General features: G+C 37.6%; 1 long non-coding RNA gene across 5 annotated transcripts; it reads left to right on the forward strand.

Moving 5' to 3' along the window:
• The first annotated feature begins 275 nt into the window (after nucleotides 1-275).
• On the forward strand, nucleotides 276-4,995 carry LOC139866378 (uncharacterized). 5 transcript variants are annotated; one of them, XR_011765420.1, is made up of 7 exons: nucleotides 276-530; nucleotides 1,554-3,088; nucleotides 3,208-3,308; nucleotides 3,410-3,441; nucleotides 3,515-3,631; nucleotides 3,709-3,909; nucleotides 4,874-4,995. It is a non-coding gene; the product is annotated as an uncharacterized lncRNA (long non-coding RNA). The 5 variants fall into 5 exon arrangements; XR_011765421.1 differs by lacking the exon at nucleotides 3,410-3,441 and having other exon boundaries at nucleotides 1,554-2,875; nucleotides 2,971-3,088; XR_011765422.1 differs by lacking the exon at nucleotides 3,410-3,441 and having other exon boundaries at nucleotides 1,554-1,627; nucleotides 2,754-3,088.
• The last annotated feature ends 9,989 nt before the right edge of the window (nucleotides 4,996-14,984 follow it).

Below are 14,984 nucleotides of genomic sequence, written 5' to 3' on the forward strand. Positions count from 1 at the left end.
CTACCACTATGTATATATATATATATATATATATATATATATATATATATATATATATATATATATATATATATATATATATATATATCTACCATTTACAAACCATATGGGTCAAAGCTGACGTGTCAATCTGACACTAAATCCAGGAAATTACTGCCACGTGTTTTTTTATAATTATTAATCCGGATTATTACTGATACTGATAATCACCAAATAATGACATCTCTACAAATGAAATATTAGATTAATAACGTCGATTAGTAAATAAAAAATAAAAAAAACACACACACACAGATACGAGTTTACACAGCTCCTCTCTCTTCAAAATTAACCACCCACAACCTTTCAATCGGTGATTATGACCGGCGGCAGCCAAAATAAAGGTCGCCGCTACACCAAATATATCTTCTACAATTTTACGCACCTAATGGTATAAATTTTGTATAATATTTCTTATTTACTTAAATTCGCCGGCACCGTCACCGGTTTTTGGGATAATTTTGAGGAAACCTCTAATCGGAAAGTACCAGGTATAGATTTCAATAGATTGTTTACGCTTATAATTTTACTCATTAAGGGTGATTTGGAGTTTTGGTAATCGGTAAATGTCAACCATATCATAGATGAAGTTTTGAAATTGATTAATTTTTGATTATATTTCATCTGATGATTTATCGATTCATCGACAAATTGCCAGATCGATAACAGTGTCATTTGAGGTTAAATGAAGTGGATTTCATCTGATAATTTATTTTTAACACGATACAGTCGATTTAGATATTTGGTTAAATACTTCTTGTGTGTCGTAGGTTTTCTTTTTAGTTGCTGATTGAATAATTACTTGATTTTTTTGGTTGCTGATTGAATAATTACTTGAATGCCTTTTATTTTGTTTTATGTGTTAATATCACAACTATGTGTTTGTGTTGTAATTATCAAACCTCATGTCTATGTTGAAATTTGGTTGTAAGGTTTTAGGTCATCAATAGATTGTGTTGCTGCTTGCTTAAAATAGCCATGAATGTCTGAGGTTGTGAAATGACTAAGGTTTTGAGGATTGTTATTGTTATAATAGCTTAAAGAATATTACAAAATAGTTGTTCATACTCAAAAAATCTGTAGCCTATTGGAAATAAGAAACAGTTTTAGTGTTGCGATAACGGGTTGTGTAACAGGGCTAAATAGGTGGTAATTAATATTAGTCCAAACGGGTTAGGTCGGGTCAGGTCAGGTCATGTTGACCCATCAAGACATATAATAGCTTAAATCCTGGCATAAAAATTGATATCATCAACTATCGTTTTCAATTTATGATTAATGAAGGTCCATCGGAAATGGTCGTAGGTATGTATTATTCATCTTCTATATGTATTAGCTTATAAATATTCATCAATTTACGTATCCGATTCATAGATATTACTGGAATAATTTGATTGTTAATATGAAATCAGTATATGTGCATACTTAAACGATTTGAATGATGTGTCACTGATTTGATTACAGGTTCGTTACTATATGGTAATTTGATTTTAATCATTGTGATTTGATTACAGGTTCATTCCGATCGATCACCATAACGGATTAACCAGAAATTCATAGCGATTGAAAATTAAGATCACTAGATCAGGTATGTCCTGAATCTTACACAACATTCTCTCGATGTGTATCTCTGTCAACCACTTTTTTATATCTTTTGTAGTTATAGTTTGTGTATCATACTTTCATATATATCATTGATTCATCCTTTTGATGTTTTTTTGTCATCTACAAGATCAAGCACAATGTTTCGGTTAAATGTGTTTTTAATTTTCATGTTTTGTTCTTCACCTATATCTAAGCGCACCACAATTGTTCGATGTAATGCCAATACGAGTAGGTATGACCAATTCATATTGCATATATTTAATCTGCTTGATTTAAGTTTTTCACCAATTCAAATCTCCTATGAGATCAATAAACCACTTGCTGAACTAACATGCTTTGGAATACGTTAATTTGTTAATGGTTTTTGCATAGAACAAAATTACTTAGAATAAATGGTTTTGAAATTTTTAATATGATTATGTTTCATATACAGTCACACTTGCTGAATTAATGTTGTTGAATTTTATTATTTGAATATGGTTTGAATAATTTGATGCTCTTTTGACAAAAGGGTTGGAATCGGTTAACTGGTACAATGCTACGCGTAGCATCGTAAAATACTAAAAGATCCCGGTCTGCACCTGACTAAATTTGCAGTAGCAAAAAAAATATCGTATTAGTAATATAGAACAAGTACAATGTCTTAGTGCTGGGGTTAAGCATATATGTGTTTCCCTAATTTTTTTGTTGCTCATCTTTAATTGAGTAAACAGTGTCAGGGATTTGATGATCATGCAATTCTCGCTAGCCTGGCATTTTGTAACATTTAGTGTTTTTTGACACAGGCTGATGGGTATGATGCTCCACAATTGCCCTTTTTTTTAAATACAAGTCAACTATGAATAAAAATTAATATCAATTTTGCTGCTAAATTCATATTGGTACCACGTACGATGACCATCATAGTTACCTAAAGACAGTCTCTTTGTGTATAGTTTATCAGCTTATCCCTAAGTTACCGTCTCTTCCTGTAACTTTTGTAAATTCAACCACATGGTTTGTTTGAAGTTTTGTCGATTTACTAAACCTGAAGGTGGAAATAATGTTGTAGTTGAACACCGTGCCGCCTTTTGTGTTATGAACTAACTAGAAAGTGTCTCCACATAAAGCGTCGACAGGTCTTGGTAAGCATTAGCTTGATAATAGTGCTTTTAATTTAATGTTATATCGTTGAAAAAAATACGTGCCAACGAGAGTTCTAAGGGGTCTGCTTTCTGTGGATGACCTCAAAGTAAGTCCTCATCCATCAATTTTTATTTCTAATCATACATTTAGTTTTTTAATTAAAGGAATTGATGGATGAATATTTTTTCCATTTGTTTATAGATTTAAAGGCAACTAAAAGGAGATAATATCCCTCCAGAAAGTTTAGGAGGATTGGGATAAGTTTTGTGGGATCAAAACAGTTTGAGGAGGATTAGGATAAGCAAATTTTTAAGGCATAGTATGAAGAGCTTTTTAATCAATATTTAGATCTCGGACTACCTTACAGTACCTGCTCAAACATATTTAAGAATATAGTTATGTTTTAACGTTTCAATTGCTTTACCGTTTATGTCACAGTTATCTTCAGGCAAGCAGTCAGCAGCGAAAATTGCAAGATCAATAATTGCTGATGAAAGTTACATACGCCTTGAAAATTTGGCCAATTAGTAATTTTTCAGGTACTTTTCATTAATTTTTTTATTTGTTTTCCAAATAGAAACTGTGTCAATTATCCTGATTAAAAAAAGCTTTATGTAATGAGAATATATATGTGATTTAGAGGAGGAAGAAGAACAAAGGAGACTGTGTATGGTATGTCAAAAAATAAATTAGGTCAATGATCCTCAATTATTCCATTTTTCTCTTATGTACATACCCATTACAGGAAGAGATTAGGAAAATTGAACGTAAAAATCGTGATGAGTTCAGCAAGACGACAGATAAACATATTGCTTATGGTATGCTTACTTCCAAATGTCATTGACGTGACTATGGCACTAAGGTGGGTGGTTTATATCTTATATTTACCAAATTCTCGAAGTGAAACCAGTTACATGATTGTTATCTTTTGGTCTACAGGAGAGTATCCTTGGTCATTATGAACAGTGGACACGGATCTGTCAAAGCCGGTTTCAAAAGACTGTTTTGAAATACAAACTGGTCATTAAAGAAATCTTCGTACAAAAGCTATTGAGCATCATTCAAAGCAGCAAGAGCCCTAACAGAGGCAAGTTCTTTTCTTGGATGGTCAAGAAATTCCTTGGTGATCACTTAAACTAGGTGTGTTTCATTGCTTTTTATGTTTATCAAAAAATGTGGTAAACAAAGATTTATTTTACTTCATGAAATATGTTTCACCTTAAATTTGTTCACATGGCCAACTTGTCAATCTTATAAAAAACACACATACAGATCTCTCCTATTGTGTTTGTTGCCGTCTTTTGTTGATACAATGATCCCAAAGGAAATCAATGTTGCAAATAGGAAATGAGTGAATTTTTCTTTTGTATGGAGTGAACATATGTTATCAAGTTTTGATAACATACATGATGGGCCGATATGCAAATTCTTATGGAGTAAATTCCTGATTAAATTCACATACTGTCAGTAGCAAATTGGGCGGGTTCAGCTAACTGTCAATCTAAATACATCAGGCGATCCTCTTTTTTCTCTATTCTGAAAAATATAAGAAACTAATTATAGTACAAGTTATCAGACGATTACTCACTTTACTTGTCAAATTGCAAAGTATGAACATTATAGTAGCAAATTCTAGGAAGCAAGTAATATAAAGAAGAAAAACAAATGGTATAAGAATCATCACAATCCGTATGTGTTTTCAGTTACAGATGTAAAATTTGATTGATGATGCATTATACTTTTATATTCTGTATATATATGGCATTGGGACTAAAATCGAGTGATATTCTCATAGTAACGCTGGCGTTGTTATTAAAAAAAAAATAACATCTATTTTCTGAATTTTGGTGACTGCATGTTAACAGGTCACTGTTTTCTATATCCAATCTAATAAAAGCCTCTGTAACTACAATTATAATAGCTAAATTTATGAAAATAGATATTATTTTTTTTATTTGCTAAACTCATTTGTTATTGTAAAGGATGCACAAACAATGCATCAAGTATCAATATATGAACTTATTAAACTTAATTTTGTTTAGTTTTATCTACTTTTGGTTTCAACTGTTGTGTCTTTAATGTATTATGCCTCATGATAATGCAGATGTTTCTGGCTTTTATGAAGATTTAGGTAATTGTCAGCGCAGAAAGAGTACGTCCTCATTCTTTTGTATTCTCTATCTTCAGTTGAGGGACGGGTCAAGTAACAGATCCTTACCATGCTTGTGAAGATGTATGTGCTTGCTTTTTTTTATTCATTTAAAAGATCCCATCTATACATAGAGGTGTCAAGATAGGTCGATTTGGAGAATAAGGTAAGGGGTCAAACGGGTTAAAAGTTTTATGTATAGAGCGGGTCGAGCCCATGATTAATTGTTTATAGATATTGCATGAATCAGTTATGGTTACAAAAATGGTGCCTTTACAAGTTTACTACTTTTTTTAGTGAAATAACTTGAGGTTGTAATGAATGCATCATACATACATTAACAGTTTATTAAACATCGGTATTGCTGTATTGTAAGACCCAAATATTTATTGTACATAATGTATTTATGGTGTATAATGCGTGTATGAAGTGTACGTGTTGCTTGCTCGAACGCCGAAGGAAACTGGACGTTGTCTGAAGTGACAAGGTGTGTACGTATCTTTTCAACCCCAAATAAAGTTTGTGTTGATGTTTCAAAGCCTTACCATTGGAAAGGAAATCTTATTACGTTTTCAACGATATTTGATTCATCGAAAATGGAGCTACAGTCAAAAATTTATGGCCAAAACAAGTTTCTGAAAACTGACCTGTAGGTTGGAGCGGCGCTCCACCTTTCGGCGCGGCACGCCGAACCCGTCTGATGCAATTTTCAGCCTTTTTTAAAGGTTTAAATGAAGGGTACTTTGGTCTTTTCACTTGAGGTCGGTTTGGGGTCATCAAAGCTGATCTAGAACTCCATTGGAGCTCATTTCTCACCCACACAAACACTCTCATCCACATATAGAGAGAGAGGAAGAGTTCTAGAGTGAGAGATCTTGAATTGGAGAAGAAGGAGCTTGAATTGATCAAAGTCTCGGGTTTTAAAGTTGTTCACCTCATTCCTAGCTACGTTTTGGTTGTTGTGGTAAGTTCTAACTCTGAATTTCATTGTTTGATTTATTATTCAAAGTTAGGGTTTGAACTTAAATTGTTAAGAAACCCATTTAAACTCATGAAGTGAGTTTAGTGATGCTAGTAATCGGGTTTATTGTTAGTGTTGGTGGATTTCGGGTTGGTGAATAAATTGGCCTTGATTAGGACTTGTAATTGGGTTTAATCACTAGATTTAGTGATTATGGAAGTGTTGGAACACTTTTAGGTGTGTTTAGTTGACTAATTTTGACTAGAGTCAAAATTAGGGTTTGGTGATGATTATGACCCAATTGTCGATTTAATAAGGTTTATAAACTTAAAATGGATTAAGTTGAAGTATAAAACCAAGTTAAATATATTTTGGTGTCAAAACTCGCTAATGGCGCGATGTTGACTCCTTTGGGTCAAAATTAGGGTTTAAGTGTCATTATGGGCAAGATAGGTGTTTAACACCTATGATTGGGTTTAATTGGCGTATTAGGACCATTCTCACTTGTGTTAGTGATAATTGGTTAGTTTGGGCACGGTTGTGCTTGGAAGTGCATTTGGGTCGAAATTGCACTAAGTGTTGTTTTGGGTTGGTTTATAAATCCACTCTAAGTGTGTTGATGTATTTGTGAAAATGGAATAGGTACTTTCCATTGGCGAGTTGCGGATTATTCGGTGGCATTCTTCAAGGCGACAAGGTGAGTGTTAATATCCTATATGCATATGTATGTGTAGGATGGGTGCGGGTCGGGTGAAGTGGTTCTCGGTTATAGAGCTCACTTCACATATAGGTGGATTTGATGGACTTGTGTATAGGTCCAATTGGCACGGTTGTGCGTTTTGGTTGACCACCTTTGGCGAGGTGCACACTTTGTGTGTACTTTATCACATGGGCATGTGATGTGGATTATATAACCCCAATGGCGAAGGGTTAATATTGTGAGTGGAGTAATTATACATGTATGTATATGGTATATTTATTTGTAAGCTATGGTGTGACCCACGGAGCCGGAAATGCCATAGTGTGTGTGTGAATGTGCTATGATGTGAACCACGGTGCCGGTAGCATCATAGTGCATGTTTGAGATGTGAACCATGGAGCCGGTAGCATCGGAGTGTGAACCACGGAGCCGGTAGCACTATAAAATGAGGTGTGAACCACGGAGCCGGTAGCACCAAAGTGTGAACCACGGAGCCGGTAGCACTATAAAAGAGTATGACTCAAATGCGTAGTGACGTGAACCACGGAGCCGGTAGCGTCATAGCATTGCGTATGGTGTGAACCACGGAGCCGGTAGCACCATGACTCGTTTATGGTTAACCATATAGTTGTTTATGTATATGTTGTGATGTATCGTATTATGTTGTTGGATATTGTTAGCATGTTAAATATTGAATACGTATAATGTTGTATTGTCGTGATGTAGCTAACCCTCCGGGTGTAGCTTATTGGCATTGTTCACATCGTTGCTGGTGAACTTATATTTTGTTGATATATCTTTAGCTCGTTGCTTAGTGATCTTACGGTATGCTTAGACTAGCTTGCCTTTATGCTTGGATGCTCCGGTATGCAGTATTTGGTTTTGTGTGGCGTGTCCATTTTATGCATACGTATGTATGTAGTATATTCTCACTCACTAAGCGTTAGCTTACCCTCTCGTTGTTTACCTTTTTATAGATTTGCATGGATTCGGTGGCTCGGGTAAGCGTGGGACTAGTAGACTCGTGTAGTTGCTTTATAAGGCTTGCTTTTGGATTGATTAGGATTGGGTAGCGTATCCCCAATCGCCATGCTCGGCTTTATTTTGTGTTAAAAGTCGTGTGGCTGAAAACTTGAAATTGGTACTTAAAGGGTAATTTGGGCATATGTGGGCCCGGTGTCGTAAAACCCTTTTTATTAATGGAACGTGTTAGTTTTATCTATTACAATATGTTGTGAAAACCGTTTAGTCTAAATGTGTCGGGAAGTGGTCAAACATTTTCGCGTTTGGGACTTTTTGGGACAGCAGCCTGTCCAGGCCCTTTTGCGTGCCGCGCGAGGTCATGGCGCGCCGCGCCATGTGCTGCACAAAGAAATTTTTTTTTTATTCCGCGTAATTGGTTGGTTAACGGGTTGGGTTGTTACAAGTGGTATCAGAGCATGGTCTAAGGGATTTAGGTGACTTGAGATAGGTACCTAGACTTAGACTTTTGTGTGTGCTTAATTTGTTGCGGGACTTGTAGGATCACGGGTCAGAATAGGTTATAGTTAGTGCCTTGTTTGTAGGTGGACTAACGTTTATATTAGTAATGTGGATATTATTAATATACTTTTGTGTTGTGATAATAATTCTCGCGTGTGTTTATATCGCGTAGAATTTTGTTTGTGTTTGTTTATATCATCAAGCGAGGCGGTCATTGTACTAACAAGTTGATACGGCGTGTATGCGTAATAAGGACTTGTAAACCTTATTACGGGTACAAATCATGTCTAACAAGTGATGTACGACGAGTGTTTAGCAAGATGGGACGGTGTTGTGCGTGTGGTCTATACGTTCTCGATCTAATCGTTTGCATCCCTTAGAATGAAAACGGAAGATGGATGCGGAACGAGTGAGCCTATTCACGAAGGGAAGGACGATTTAAAGTTAAAGATTGAGGCCGTGTTTGAGCAATATGTCTCGGTTTTCACGGGCAAAGTTAGGGAAGTAACTAAGGAGTTGGTCGAAGGACAAATGACGGAAATGGTCCGAGACCAAGCGAATAAAGTTGTAAAGGAAGAGTTTGAAAAGAGGTTTCCCAAACCTCGAGGTAGTGATGATGAAGATGTACATGCAAGGTTATGATTACATGGTGCTCATGGTAAGAGGGCACGAAGTACGCCTGAAGGCGTCGGGAATGTGAAGAAGAAAAGTAAGAAGGGTTACAAGCTCACGTGCTTTAAGTGTGGGGAACGGGGTCATTTGGCACAAGATTGTACGGTAGTGCCTTTCGGCTCAATCAGGTGTTTCATTTGTCGGATGGAGGGACACCGGAATTCCGAGTGTTCCGAATCGCATGACGATCGGGTTAGGAGGTTAGAGCGCGAATACATGATGGGAAGTGGAGCACGGAAGCCCAACAGCGCTACATCAGGTACTTTTAGTACGAAATTATATGTTGTTCGTTTGTAATAACAAGCGGTATGTGCGTAAGTCTTAGCTAAACTTTATTCTCCGTTGGAGATAATTCGTAGCGAGCGGGCGGTTTACGTTTATGGCTCCGGTTTGCTCTCAGTAGAGCGTATAAGTGGTGTGTTGTGCCTTGACTCTATGGTGCGAATCCTTGGGCGCTTAGGCATTTTGGTTGGTACCGGGTCGTTAAGCTCGTTCGAGTGAGACCCTTAAGGTCTCAATTGTGTTGTGCATGTTATTGATATGGGTGATGTTCCGAATGGAAGTACCCTATGGTGACGTTTGATTGTCGGGCGAAGGGCGTAAGACTTGGTGCAACCAATCATTCCTTAGTATTTGGGAATGTTTCTACCAAACCATGAAAATGGGTTTTGGTGTTCGGTCGTTAAGCGCGTGTTCGCTTTCGTGTTGAAGTTGATGAACCATGAGGTTAGTCGGGTGGATTGAAATTCTTGAAATCGAGTGTTGATCTCGATGTATGTTGGTAAAGGACTCTACGTGACGCGACATTAGGTGCCTTTTTATACCTACTAGCGTGGTGTTCGACTCCGATTGTGTTGCGGTTACATTGTACTTAGGGTACCGAAGTGAAACCCTTAGGTACATGAGCGATCAGGTGAAATTCGAAAAACTAAAGCATTTGGATGATTGCGAGTGTATAGTTCGTGTAAATTGTGGTACACTTTTTGTTCGAAGTGTTTAAGGATAGGTTAGGATCCTTGGTATGCTCAAAATTGAAGCAAGACGTGGTGATGGGCCGTGTGAACCCAATTATTGGTAAAGTCTGCCTTTGGTAGCATTGTGTGGGTGTACGAGATGCGGTTATGGAACGTAGTTCCAAGTGGGGGAGTTACACTTCCGTACGCGGAGGTTTTAGTGTGAGATTTCGGACAATGCTTTTGGTAGATCCGAAATTTGTGTCGGGATCTTGATTTGGTCGATTTGTGGTAGAGTACAATTTCGGAAAAATTGTACTTATGATTTTGGATTTGAAATATCACCAAGGTAGTAATGTTGTAAATATCGTTGAGAGATAATGGACGGGTATGGTGAGCAAGGTGAAATCCCTCGGTTAAGGGATGTGCGTATCGGATCCTCTTTTAGAGAATTTTTGTTTTGTGCCTATGTTTGATATAGGCGGTTCTTGCTCGATTGTGTGAATGGTTAGTGGTATCCGTTAGGATTCACTATGACGTAGCAGAGCGCAATGTTACGCTACTCGTTGTTCGAGGCCAAAAGGGATATTGGATTGGTGGAGCATGACCTTCGGGGTCCTCTGACTTCATCATGAGATCGTTGATTGGTGAAGCATGACCTTCGGGGTCCGCTGACTTCATCATGGGATCGTTGATTGGTGGAGCATGACCTTCGGGGTCCGCTGACTTCATCATGAGATCGTTGATTGGTGAAGCATGACCTTCGGGGTCCACTGACTTCATCATGGGTGTAGTGTTATATCGGTGAAGCATGACCGTTGACGGGGTCCGCTGACTTCATCCGGTGTTGAGTGATCTATCGGTTGTTTTATACACCGATGGTGGGGTCGTAAGGACCATGTGGTGTGATATATCAGTTGTTTTATTCACCGATGGTGGGATCGTGAGGACCATGTTGTGTGATTAGTAGGGCAATAGCCATATTTCGCTCACATGTTGTTACGGGTGTGACAATAGTCGATTTTGTGCACCTTAGGTTTAGCGTTGCCATATTCGTTTTGGGCGCTTTTGGTTTTAGCCGTTGCTTATGATGTTAGGATAGTGGCGTATTGGTTGTATTGCGCACTACAAAGGATGTTTAGTGGTAAGTGTAATCCGTAAGGATTCATGTGGTTCGATCTTCAACGTTCGGATCGTTGACTTTAGGTTGAGGCTTGGTCACTTATAGCGTTGTCCTTGGTAAAGGTACGCTAAGGAATTGATATCTCGGTACGAGATTGGTTGAGTTTTTCTCGATATGGGGAAAAGAGCAGGTTTTAGTGCTCGGATAGTGGTTTTGATAAATCGCGGGTGACGATTTTAGTTGTTAAAGGTGATTCATTGGGAAGAATTGTCTAGAAAAGTTCGAATTGGAACTTAGGATTGAGGGCCGTTGAGTAGTTACGGATTGGTTAAGTGGAGAAGATCACGAGGACGTGATCGAGTTTAAGTGGGGGAGAGTTTTAAGACCCAAATATTTATTGTACATAATGTATTTATGGTGTATGATGCGTGTATGAAGTGTACGTGTTGCTTGCTCGAACGCCGAAGGAAACTGGACATTGTCTGAAGTGACAAGGTGTGTACGTATCTTTTCAACCCCAAATAAAGTTTGTGTTGATGTTTCAAAGCCTTACCATTGGAAAGGAAATCTTATTACGTTTCCAACGATATTTGATTCATCGAAAACGGAGCTACGGTCAAAAAATTATGGCCAAAACAAGTTTCTGAAACTGACCTGTAGGTTGGAGCGGCGCTCCACCTTTCGGCGCGACGCGCCGAACCCGTCTGATGCAATTTTCAGCCTTTTTTAAAGGTTTAAATGAAGGGTACTTTGGTCTTTTCACTCGGGGTCGGTTTGGGGTCATCAAAGCTGATCTAGAACTCCATTGGAGCTCATTTCTTACCCACACAAACACTCTCATCCACATATAGAGAGAGAGGAAGAGTTCTAGAGTGAGAGAGCTTGAATTGGAGAAGAAGGAGCTTGAATTGATCAAAGTCTCGGGTTTTAAAGTTGTTCACCTCGTTCCTAGCTACGTTTTGGTTGTTGTGGTAAGTTCTAACTCCGAATTTCATTGTTTGATTTATTATTCAAAGTTAGGGTTTGAACTTAAATTGTTAAGAAACCCATTTAAACTCATGAAGTGAGTTTAGTGATGCTAGTAATCGGGTTTATTGTTAGTGTTGGTGGATTTCGGGTTGGTGAACAAATTGGCCTTGATTAGGACTTGTAATTGGGTTTAATCACTAGATTTAGTGATTATGGAAGTGTTGGAACACTTTTAGGTGTGTTTAGTTGACTAATTTTGACTAGAGTCAAAATTAGGGTTTGGTGATGATTATGACCCAATTGTCGATTTAATAAGGTTTATAAACTTAAAATGGATTAAGTTGAAGTATAAAACCAAGTTAAATATGTTTTGGTGTCAAAACTCGCTAATGGCGCGATGTTGACTCCTTTGGGTCAAAATTAGGGTTTAAGTGTCATTATGGGCAAGATAGGTGTTTAACACCTATGATTGGGTTTAATTGGCGTATTAGGACCATTCTCACTTGTGTTAGTGATAATTGGTTAGTTTGAGCACGATTGTGCTTGGAAGTGCATTTGGGTCGAAATTGCACTAAGTGTTGTTTTGGGTTGGTTTGTAAATCCACTCTAAGTGTGTTGATGTATTTGTGAAAATGGAATAGGTACTTTCCATTGGCGAGTTGCGGATTATTCGGTGGCATTCTTCAAGGCGACAAGGTGAGTGCTAATATCCTCTATGCATATGTATGTGTAGGATGGGTGCGGGTCGGGTGAAGTGGTTCTCGGTTATAGAGCTCACTTCACATATAGGTGGATTTGATGGACTTGTGTATAGGTCCAATTGGCACGGTTGTTCGTTTTGGTTGACCACCTTTGGCGAGGTGCACACTTTGTGTGTACTTTATCACATGGGCATGTGATGTGGATTATATAACCCCAATGGCGAAGGGTTAATATTGTGAGTGGAGTAATTATACATGTATGTATATGGTATATTTATTTGTAAGCTATGGTGTGACCCACGGAGCCAGAAATGCCATAGTGTGTGTGTGAATGTGCTATGATGTGAACCACGGTGCCGGTAGTATCATAGTGCATGTTTGAGATGTTAACCATGGAGCCGGTAGCATCGGAGTGTGAACCACGGAGCCGGTAGCACTATAAAATGAGGTGTGAACCACGGAGCCGGTAGCACCAAAGTGTGAACCACGGAGCCGGTAGCACTATAAAAGAGTATGACTCAAATGCGTAGTGACGTGAACCACGGAGCCGGTAGCGTCATAGCATTGCGTATGGTGTGAACCACGGAGCCGGTAGCACCATGACGCGTTTATGGTTAACCATATAGTTGTTTATGTATATGTTGTGATGTATCGTATTATGTTGTTGGATATTGTTAGCATGTTAAATATTGAATACGTATAATGTTGTATTGTCATGATGTAGCTAACCCTCCGGGTGTAGCTTATTGGCATTGTTCACATCGTTGCTGGTGAACTTATATTTTGTTGATATATCTTTAGCTCGTTGCTTAGTGATCTTACGGTATGCTTAGACTAGCTTGCCTTTATGCTTGGATGCTCCGGTATGCGGTATTTGGTTTTGTGTGGCGTGTCCATTTTATGCATACATATGTATGTAGTATATTCTCACTCACTAAGCGTTAGCTTACCCTCTCGTTGTTTACCTTTTTATAGATTTGCATGGATTCGGTGGCTCGGGTAAGCGTGAGACTAGTGGACTCGCGTAGTTGCTTTAGAAGGCTTGCTTTTGGATTGATTAGGATTGGGTAGCGTATCCCCAATCGCCATGCTCGGCTTTATTTTGTGTTAAAAGTCGTGTGGCCGAAAACTTGAAATTGGTACTTAAAGGGTAATTTGGGCATATGTGGGCCCGGTGTCGTAAAATCCTTTTTATTAATGGAACGTGTTAGTTTTATCTATTACAATATGTTGTGAAAACCGTTTAGTCTAAATGTGTCGGGAAGTGGTCAAACATTTTCGCGTTTGGGACTTTTTGGGACAGCAGCCTGTCCAGGCCCTTTTGCGCGCCGCGCGGGGTCATGGCGCGCCGCGCCATGTGCTGCACAAAGAAATTTTTTTTTTTTATTTCGCGTAATTGGTTGGTTAACGGGTTGGGTTGTTACATGTACATATAAAAACGATCTCAGAATACTATTTTTTAGAGCTACCGTGCAACGCACGGACTCTTAAAATCTAGTATATATATATATATATATATATATATATATATATATATATATATATATATATATATATATAAAGGAATAAGCACTAATTATGGGATAATGGGATAAGTGATTTTGCTTTTTTATATCTTTAGTTCTAGAACTTTAATTTAAAAAATAATTTTTTTTGGGAATAACATTTATTGTGTAGATTCAGAATTTTTTTATATTTTTTTTAATTTTACCGCAGCTTAACATACATCTGATGCATGTTAACTTGTTTTGAGTTTTTATTATTATTATTATTAAATTTAGCCCGATTTAGAGTTTAGGGTTTAGGGGTTATGGTTTAGGGTTTAGTCCGTAAACTCAAAACCCAAAACCCTAAATTAACCCCTAAACCCTAAACTCTAAACCCTAAATTAATCCCTAAACCCTAATTTCTGTTAGACGTATTAGGCCCAAGACCGATTGTGAGCTTGGATCCATTAGGGTTTATAGGTTTATTAGGGTTTTATGTACTATAAATAGCATATGAGTATTGAATAATAATCACGGGAAATTATATTATTCTACATGGTATTGGAACCAGTGCTCTAACTATGTGACCCTCTTCTGTTTCAAGTTCATTATCCTCCGATCACTTTTCGTGATACGGAGGGATCCAAAATAGTTAGTTTGTATTGTGTTTTTTCTTTTCATTCAAATAATCAAACAATCATCTGCCGCCAAATCAACTTCTATTCTTCTACGGAGCATTTTTTTTTCCCATCCTAATAACCATACATCTAAAAGTCAATCCCTTTCAGTCAATCGATGTCTTCCCATCTTCACAAAAGTAATTTAAACAATTACGGAGTATAAATCTTCACGGCAGGCAACATCTTTTTTCTTTACTTTTGTTTTTTTTGTTTTTGTTTTTTCCTTTTCGTGTCGTTACCACCACAGCCATCATCCCATCATTCTTTTTATATTCCCTATTTTCTATATAATATTTGATTTCCATATGTTCTATTCCTTTCAAAATAAATCATCTTTA

This window comes from Rutidosis leptorrhynchoides, chromosome 9 (genome assembly GCF_046630445.1).
Source record: "Rutidosis leptorrhynchoides isolate AG116_Rl617_1_P2 chromosome 9, CSIRO_AGI_Rlap_v1, whole genome shotgun sequence".
Taxonomy (NCBI): Eukaryota; Viridiplantae; Streptophyta; class Magnoliopsida; order Asterales; family Asteraceae; genus Rutidosis; species Rutidosis leptorrhynchoides.